At 32.5% G+C, this 10,054-nt stretch overlaps 1 non-coding gene across 1 annotated transcript; it reads right to left on the bottom strand.

Moving 5' to 3' along the window:
* Positions 1-8,075: 8,075 nt before the first annotated feature.
* LOC123573718 (U6 spliceosomal RNA) lies at positions 8,076-8,182 on the bottom strand. The gene has a single exon (XR_006698459.2). It is a non-coding gene; the product is annotated as a U6 spliceosomal RNA (small nuclear RNA).
* Between the last annotated feature and the right edge of the window lie 1,872 nt (positions 8,183-10,054).

The following is a 10,054-nucleotide window of genomic DNA, read 5'->3' as shown; positions in this document are numbered from 1 at the left end:
AAAAATTAACAGAGTGAAGACACAGCCTATGGAATGGAAAAAAAATGTGCCTACTATACATCTGATAAGGCATTAATATCCAAATATACATAAGGAGCTCAAATAATCCAATAACAAGAACACAAATAACCAGATTCTAAAAATGAGCAAAGGAACTCAATAGACATTTCCCAAAATGAGACATACAAATGACCAACATGGTTATGTAAAGATACTCCACATCACTAATTAACAGATAACTGAAAATTAAATCCAAAATGAGATAGCACCTTTTACCTGTTAGAATGATTTTTCTCAAAAAGGCAAAAGATGGCAAACAGCAACCATGCAAAGAAAAGAGAAAACTTGCATACTCTTAGTGGGAATGCAAATTAATACAGCCATTATGGAAAATGGTATGGAGCTTTCTCAAAATACTGAAGATAGGACTGCCATAAGATCTAGCAATCCCACTACAGGGTATATATTTAAAGAAATTGAAATCAGTATGTCAAGGAGTTGGAAGGATTTCCATGTTCATGACCATATTACTCATGGTAGCCAAGATATGTAATCAAATTAAGTATCTATGAACAAATAAATGGATAAAAGAAATGTATTATATATACACAGTTGAATACTACTCAGCCTTAAAGAAGAAAAAAGGTCTGTCACTTATGACAATGTGGATGAACATGGCAGACATTATGTTGAGAGACATGAGACAGGCACAGAAAGGCAAATACCACATGGTCTCATTAATACATGTAGTGTAAAAAAGTTGAACTCATACAAGTAGAGAGTAGAATGGTGGTTACTAGGAGTTAGGGGAGAGGAAGGAGACTGATGAGATGTGGGCCAAAATATAAAAAAGTTCAGTGCGATAGAAGGAAGAAATTCAGGAGACGTATTGTACAATATGGTGACTATAGTTAATAAAAATGTGTTGTTTTATGAAAATTGCTAAGAAAATAGATTTCAAGTGTTCTCACCACAAAAATAAGTGAGAAAATGCATCTTAATTAGCTCGATTTTGCTATTTCACAGTGTATTTATTTCACAACAACATGTACATAATAAATACATACGATCTGTATTTGTTGATTACAATTTTAAAAATAAATTGTACATTGTTATTACATCATACATTTTATTAATGGTCATACCACTGTATACATATTTACCAAATAAAAGCTTTAACTGAGAAACAGGAGTTTTTGGGCGAGTCTTAACATTGTTAATCAATAAATATATCCAGTAGCTAGTCATTCAATAAAACCAGGTTTTTGATGTGAATATTGTGATGCCTTCTAGTTGAATAGCTCATTTGTTATGTAGGCTTTTTAATCCAAATGATTAGATGAATTAGAAAAAAAGCACACAAAATAAAAAATATAAATAAAAATGAAAATTAGGTTGAAGACATAGGCTGCCTAGAGAGTTCTCACTTTCTCACTCAGTTGTGATATATGTTTAATTGTACTTTCTTAGGTTTTTCTGACTTAGTTTTTAATGTTTTTCTAATGTGACTGGAATGTATGCTTAATTTTAGGTAGACGTTTGAAAGAATCCAAGTACCACATTTCTGTCTTGTTCAGGACACTGAGTTAATTTTATAATACTGTAATAAATATATCTCCAAGCTGTTACTGGGGTTACCATTAATGTTAGACACACATTCTATTTCCCTCTTGGAGAGACAGCATACACAATAAATAAAATTGTTCATAATGTAACATATATAATTTTCATAAATACAAAGACTATTCAAGAGTATGTTCAAATAAATGATGATATAATCAATCTTGCGTCTAAAAGTTTATTTTAAAAATTAATTCTCCAGTGATTAAAATGATTTATAAGGAAGTTATCCAGATATGTTACAACCCTAGAATCACAATCGTCTATAGTAGGGATTGATGGCATTTTATTATTAAATGTCAATTTTAACTGGCTTATTAGTTTTGATATTTTAATAAGGACTGGCTTTTTATAATGAATGTTGGACTCTTTAATCCCACACATAATTAGTTCATTCTGATGTGTTCTACAGATTGTCAAAAATCATAGAATATTTCCAAGAGCAACTCCTAAGAGATTTCCTTTTCCATTATTTTGGAAGTAACTAAAATAAACCTGATGAAGTTACTCATATCTCAAATGTTTTCTGTTACAACTAGTGTATATATGATTTTCCATACCCCATATTCATTTAAAAAATAATTATGTCTATATACATTTTAGTTTATAGGTATTCTAAGAGTTGGGAATTCTGATTTAAAAAAAAAATTCAAGAGAGAAAGAGACAAACTGTAAAATTTTTCATCCTTTAAATCCTTCCCTCCTTCTTCCATTCTTTCATCTCAAAAAATTGCACAAAATCCATGGGATACAATATATTTATTATACTTTAAATGGAAGATTATTGCTGTAATCTTTTAATTAGTTAAAGACAAAGAAACATGGTTAACATATTTGTCCTATCCGTATGGTTTATATATCAAGCTTTGCATTTATGGTCCATATAAATTTCTGCCATGAGTCTTCCCTCACAGTATATAGAATGATATAGTACCAATAATATAAGCCATTAGACTTCCAACTGACGTATGAGTATCGCTAGGAATAATGCAAAGCTGTCAAAAAGGTAACTAAGCAGAGAATTTTGAGGAATTCAATTTCTAGGTGTTCAACTTTCATATATATTACATTTCGCCATGTTTCTAAAATACCAATTAACTTATTAGCAATTGAAAAATGGGGAAATTATGTTGAATGAAGTGGACATATATTGGAATACAAACTATTTTGTATAATAAAGAGAGCCAGATTATCATAAATGAAACTAAAAATATTTAGCAGAAAAGGAGAAAGCTTGGCTACTGCTCAGAGATAATCCTTATTTTATTTCTTTACAAAAACATCATAAAATGAATGCCTGTAACAGATTATCCTTAAAGGTGCACATCCCTAGCCTTGGAATAGTTCTAGGCTCCTAGCTTGTTGATACTTCTTCTAGTGCTTAGAGGCACAGTTACATCTGCATTATCTCAGGGTCCGCAAGCTAGTGTTTCTACTTTATTTCTCATTTTGGAGGGCATATTTTTTTCTATCCTTATAGGAAATCTATAGCTATAGTGAGCTTCCTACCTTAGCTAACGGAGTTACTTCTCAGACTTCTCAGTGTTTTTGTTGTTGTTGCCCTTGGTAATTTGTATGTGTGTGTGTGTGTGTGTGTGTGTGTGTGTGTGTGTGTGTGTTTATTTTTTATTTCTGAGTTGTGGTAGGTTCAAGTAGATTGGCTCAACCTTATTTTTTCAATAAGCCCTGATTATTTTGAGATTTTTTAGAACTCAGAATTCACATAGAAGACATATATTCTGTTATAGGAGTATCAAAATTCTTCTGTAAATTGTTCTCAAATTGTTTTGCACCTAAGTGTCAAGGTGGCCCAGAAGATTGTATGCTTCCCTTTTTCCAAGTACCTTTCCCCAATCTCCTACCTTACCACGTAACAAGGGAAATGAACAGCTCACAACTATCTTGAATTCTCTTTTGGTGTTTTTAACTGATTTTAAAACACAGTTGAAACAAACTTGCAGTCAATCTGAAATACTGGTGTCGTATACCATATGTCATATAATAGTACATGACATGCAAGAAAGTGTTGGTGTGCTGATCATGAAAATGACAGAGGATTAGTCTTATAGATGAAGGAAACTAGTGGTTCTTCAAATAATCCCCATTCAATAATTAATTTCTGCTATGACAGCCAGCAAATGGTCTCAGTGATAAAAATTTGTATTTGAATGCTTGCCTAAGAATTCAAGTAGAGAAGAATTTAACAATATTGAACAACTATGTTCAATTTTGTAGTAGTTGTGGTCCAGGTTGAAATCAGAAAAAAAATAATTTAAAAATAGGGATTGTTAATTAGTAAAAGGAGACTGACTATGTACAGGGACATCAAAAACGCTAAGAAATGCAAGGATTACAAATGTAGGGGACAGCCACTAGCTCTAGCTCTGACAAAGAGTACAATGGAGTGGAATAAATTTGGAAGAGGCCCCATCAAGTCTAAGATTCAGAAGTCACCGGAGAAGGAGAGGCTTCAGTCACTGGATGACCAAGAATTTGTGCACTGGGGTGCTGGCAGAATTCTCTGGAGTATGGGCAACAGTGGGTCACCTGCTGCTCTTGGCAAGGTACATGGCCACCTGAGAGCTACAGAACTTGCTGGGAAACTGCCTGATGGTTGCTACCAAACATGTTTTTGTTGAGCAAGGACAGTCTAAGAACATCTTAGAAGAGAGAAGAGGACTGTGCCTATAATTGCTCTAAAAATACTTGCAGATAGAGAAAGTGCAACCTAAATTTATAAATACCAAACAAACATCCTGATAGATCAGAACATCGACGGCAGGAAAGAGGCTAAGAAGCACACATAGTAGTTTTACATAAAACATGTTTAGGGAAGATATTTTTCCTTTATAAAATGAAAGTATTTTGTTTAACTGACTATTTTATCATTATAAAAATACAAAATATAAAACATAAAGTATATAAATTAGTGTTTTAAAATTACAACTCATGGCCGGGCACGGTGGCTCAAGCCTGTAATCCCAGCACTTTGGGAGGCCGAGACGGACGGATCATGAGGTCAGGAGATCGAGACCATCTTGGCTAACACAGTGAAACCCCGTCTCTACTAAAAAATACAAAAAACTAGCCGGGAGAGGTGGCGGGCGCCTGTAGTCCCAGCTACTTGGGAGGCTGAGGCAGGAGAATGGCGCAAACCCGGGAGGCGGAGCTTGCAGTGAGCTGAGATCCGGCCACTGCACTCCAGCCCGGGCGACAGCACGAGACTCCGTCTCAAAAAAAAAAAAAAAAAAAATTACAACTCATTTTGACCTTTTGTCTTCTAAATGGCCAGTACAAATATTACTTTATGGAATTTATTTATAAATTGTATTATTCATTATTACTATATGTAATACATATGGTCATATAATTTTATAGTTATATACTTATATTTATAGATATACTTACAATTGTATATCTAAATGTGTATGTACACACACATATATACACATACTCTTATTTTATAGACTCTGAAATGTTCTGTGGTAAAGACAATGTTTAAACTCATTAACCTAACTTTTATTACTTTATTGCATTATTATATTTTTATATTTTATTTATATATTTATATTGTTTATATTTATTTATATTTTATTTTGTATTTTGTATTACTTATATTATTTATATTTTTATTACATTACTTTTAATGGCAAAAACTGCAATTACTTTTGCACCAACCTAATAATTATAAATCTAGTTGGGGAAACATTGTTGGGAGAGGAATAGTGCTACAAGAGGCAGTCTAGCTTATTTATGAAACATTATCTCTACTATGGTATGTTTAGACAGTATCTAAATGCATAGTAAGTACATGCTACCTGATAGAATACTAGGTAAAACAATGTGATCACTTGACAATTTAGTCTTCTTTAGCCTTTTTCAAAAATGCATAGTTAAATTAGAAATTTTACATGAAAAAATGTTCTAGACTACATGAAATAATTTTAGTAGTTTGGAAATTATACTATATTATAACTTCTTCAACATCAAGTTTTTATTTTTAGATAATATTGTCCTAAGACCAATTACGTGGGCCAGAGTTATAAAACTTTATAATCACAATTCTTTTGCAATTATTTATGATATTTTTTCATTTCCACTTGAAGATTCTGTTTGTTATGATATTAGGAATGTCACTAGTGTCAGTTCCATTATTTAAAAATTTTCCTAACATAGTGAAGAAGTCTGAATTTTCAAAGAGTATCTCTAAATGGAATAATTCACCACAAATTGCATATGTTACCCTTTGGTCTCGATTTCTACCTAATAAAGGCTCATGAAGTTTTCTGTAAGAAGTTTTACGTAAAAGGAGAGGTCTTACAGTCCAAAAACTTGTATTGTAAACCTTGCCTTTCATCTAATAACTATTTGAATTAGGGAATTAAAATAAGCTCTTTGTTCTCATTTTTTCTCAGTTATAGAATGGAAAATCATTCTTAGATAGGGAATTAAATGGCATAAATCCTGGAGTCAACAAAAGTGAGCTATGTCTAACTTTCTATGCCAATAAACACTCTTAATAACATTACACTACATGAGTAAAAAAGACGTAATTCATTAATTTAGCAAATAATTGTTGAATGTCTATGATTCCAGACAGTATGCAAATCATTACCATATTGCTCTTTCTTCACAGTCAGGTGGGTCCCTGGTTAGATGCTATATTGTATGAGGTTCCATACCTGTGAATTAGAAATTTGATAATCAGATGAAAAATAGTGTTGGTTGAACATTTGTGGGCTGAAATCGTAAACCCTGAACCAGAGTAGATATCTATCGTCATGAGAATTAAATGTTAAACCTTTCAGTTGGAAAACTTCCAATGAATTCAACTTATTACCAAGCTTTTTTTGTTTGTTTACTCAATTAATAATGCCATATTAGCCACTCAGCATTTGTCTTTGTGGCTAAGTGACTAGGTCTTGAGAAGTACAATTAATTTCAAGTGGGAGTCCATTCTCCCAGCCTATATCTAATCTCCATTTCTGCTACTGTGGCCACACCACTAACATGCTTTTTGTGCCAGTTCTTGAGTTGGCCAATGGTAAAGGTTAAGAAAATCTATACTCTACCAGCAGAATATTAATAGAGGGAAATGACTAGCAAGAGTAAAGGAAGTAAGTCGGAGGAATCTTGGAATGGCAATGCATATCTGCCAACTGTGAAAGGAATGAATAAAGAAAGGAGTGGAGAGTCATTGCCTTAATACTGAAGTGTAGCTTTAAGAAGATTGTGTCCATGCTAAAATGGAGCCCATGCCATCGGCTGAAAAAGTGCCCTAAGGATATCAGGCCCTCGTGACCAGAGCCTAAGAATATAATTTTGTTTGGTAAAATATGAGATTAAATTAGGGATGTTAAGATAAAAGTATTATCTTGTATAATGAAATTAGTAAGTGACCTCCTGAGAGAGAGGAGGAGGAGATTTCACAAAGACAGGAAAAGGAGAAGACACGCACACAAGAGGAGAAAGCAAATGACCAATGAGGCTGAGACTGGAGCGATGCAGCCACGAGTGTCAAGAAGTGCTGCAGTCACCAGAAGCTAGAATAAACAAGGGACGATTCTTCCCTAGAGCCTCTGGAGTAAGAACGGCTCTGATGACTTCTTGATATCAGTCCAGTGTGACTTATTTCAGACTTCTTCATCTAGTATCGATTAGAACGAATTCCAATGGTTTTAAGCCACTCTCGTTTTGATAATTGTTAGAGCAGCCCTAGGAAACCAATGCAGTTCTCAAGTCAAAGTTGTGTAGTAGAGGAAGTCCACATAATACAGGAATAGGTCAGGCATTGCCTGGAAGCCTTCTGGGGGAATTGCGGCTTTGGCACAAATGCAGTGGTGGATGAAGGATAGCGGCAGAGGTCATGAGTCAACTGCCCTCCCCAGTGTCAGACATAGAAGGACTAGATTCATAGCCAACAAAAAGAAGTAAACTTTTCATTTATCTTGTAGCTTATTATGTGTGGAATATCCCACTCACAAATGCAAACAAAGCCAAGTTTTTCCAAGTCAAATGTGACATTTGTGAAATTTGCCCATGTGTCAGGCCAAGCAGCAAGCTCCAAAGTGAAGAAAAATAGTGTACTTGACAATTTATCTGAGCAAAAATAATATGAAAAAAACAAACATATTAAATATCTATTATGTAAAAATACAGAAAGGAAATTATATAACTAAAAAAGAAAAAAGGATTCATGATAAAAGTTTGAAAATATTTAGAACCTTACAATTATTGATAAGAATATTTCATATAAAAATTATAGGTTGCATCTGAAGTGGAAACTAGAGCATAATTGACATATAGTTGAAGCATGACCAGTAGACCATAAGTTAAAACATCAAATTTTAAAAAGTTAACTTCACAAAAAGTTGAATAAAGAAAAAAAGATAAAAATAATGAAGAAGAATAGCATCAAATCTATAAATTTCTTCGAGCAGCATGGCCATTTTCATGAAAATATTGAACGTTTCATGAATGTGCGAGTCATCCTTGCACAGACTCCATGCTAATCTTCTCTGTACCATTCCAATTTTGGTATGTGTGCTGCCAAAGTGAGTACAAATCCATTTTTATAAAAGAAAAAATTTACAACTTAAAATTATAAATAAAAATTATCTTTATAGGACTATGTCATTAAAGAAAAGTATACAATGTTTCCAATGGGAGGTGAAGTTTTCAAGTGGTAATTAGATTTGTCATTTGTAAATGGAAAATTACAAAGATAACCATATGAAATTATTTCCATAGTGGATATATTATAAATAAACCAACAAACTCTGTGTATTTTTTATAACTCTGGAGGCATGCTTGACATATATCTGCTTTATGAGTTTTGGTTCCAATGCAGGTATGCACTTACGCATTCTACTTACAATCAAATTTTATTACATTTTGTTTATCTGACCTTGAAAAAAATATCAACTCTGGAGCAGTAACTTTCATTTATAAGTCTAGCAGAGTTTGGCTGTAAAGGCCAAATGCTGATTTTTTTCCCAAGCAATTATGAGTTGGTGTCAGAGACCTGTCATGAACAGTAGGTGAGCAGACGACAGGGCAATTGTGACAAACTTGCCAAACTAATCATTGGGAAGAAATGTTAGCATGCTCTGTTTAATATCATTTTATAATGTATAAAATTATTACATACCACATAATTTACATTGCTGCTTACACACCTTATTACATACTATTAATATAACACTGAACCAGTGCTGTTATTCTGTTTATGAATATGTTTACATAGTTTCTCTTGATAATTAATGAGAACATTTTCATTAGCTAAACTAAGGTTTTTCAATTAGACAAAGAATATGTTTCAAGATGACTTATAATAAAGAAGTTTTATTACTCTTGGAGGCACAAAGGACAGAAATTCTTCACTGCCTGTATTCTTGGGCAGAGATAGATTTTAGGGGCTGCCACAAAATGAATTATAATTACATAAATACATAATATAATAATTATATATGCTATTTTGACTAAGATAACAATACTTAAGTAATTTGTACAGGAATAGTTTTATGATTCCTTTTCAATAAAGAAATATTTCAATTACTAAGGGTAGTTATAATGAAAAAAATATGCTTTAAAGGTTCCGAATAAATAGATCGTAGTTATAACATGATTGAATTTTTTTTTGTATAATTACTTTTATATAGGACTGAAAGCTTACAAAAATACTGTTTTTGAAGTAATTTTATATAGCCAACAGATAGAGTCCTAATCTGAAAATGGAAGTAAAATTAACAAATAACAAAAAATTTGCTATAGTATAAAATTATGGATAAATATCTGATACATGGCTAGATAACAGATGAAGTCCAATAAACCTTGCCTTCTTCCACAAAATTTATCTTTATGGCTAATCATTAAGAGTTTGCAAACCAGTCTGTGAAAACATGAATAATAACAATATATTTTCTTTTCTGAAGAAATGACCATTTTTCCCATCATTTCTAATAATCTGTTTCACTTATTTCTAAAAGTCTGTTGAGTGTGTGTTACATGTAAATGTCTATTTGTATATAATGTAATTTAGGGGTTATCTAATGTAACTCACCCGTATTGGATGGTACCTTGCTTGAAAACACCATCAGTTACAAATCTCTTTCACTGAATTCTGAATAGATGTTTATATTAATTAAGACATGGCCTATTTATTTAAGGAGTGCTAACATGTCACATATATTCATAGAATGTATACATTTAATTAGTAAATATCACAGGTTCCTCTGTCGTCTAGTGATATTCGAATCTAAGAGGACTATTAGGATTTGATGAAAAGAAGTAGACAAATATTCAGATCAACAAGTCCTTCCAAAGGTAAGGCAGATGAGATGAAAATATGTCATGATGCCATGTTGCCAAGGAAATCAACTAAAAGCATAAAAAGCTGAAAGGCATTCTCAAAATAACCAGTTGGTCAAATCAG

The sequence above is a fragment of the Macaca fascicularis genome, chromosome 5 (genome assembly GCF_037993035.2).
Source record: "Macaca fascicularis isolate 582-1 chromosome 5, T2T-MFA8v1.1".
Lineage (NCBI taxonomy): Eukaryota > Metazoa > Chordata > Mammalia > Primates > Cercopithecidae > Macaca > Macaca fascicularis.
This window is presented reverse-complemented; position numbering and strand designations above follow the sequence as displayed.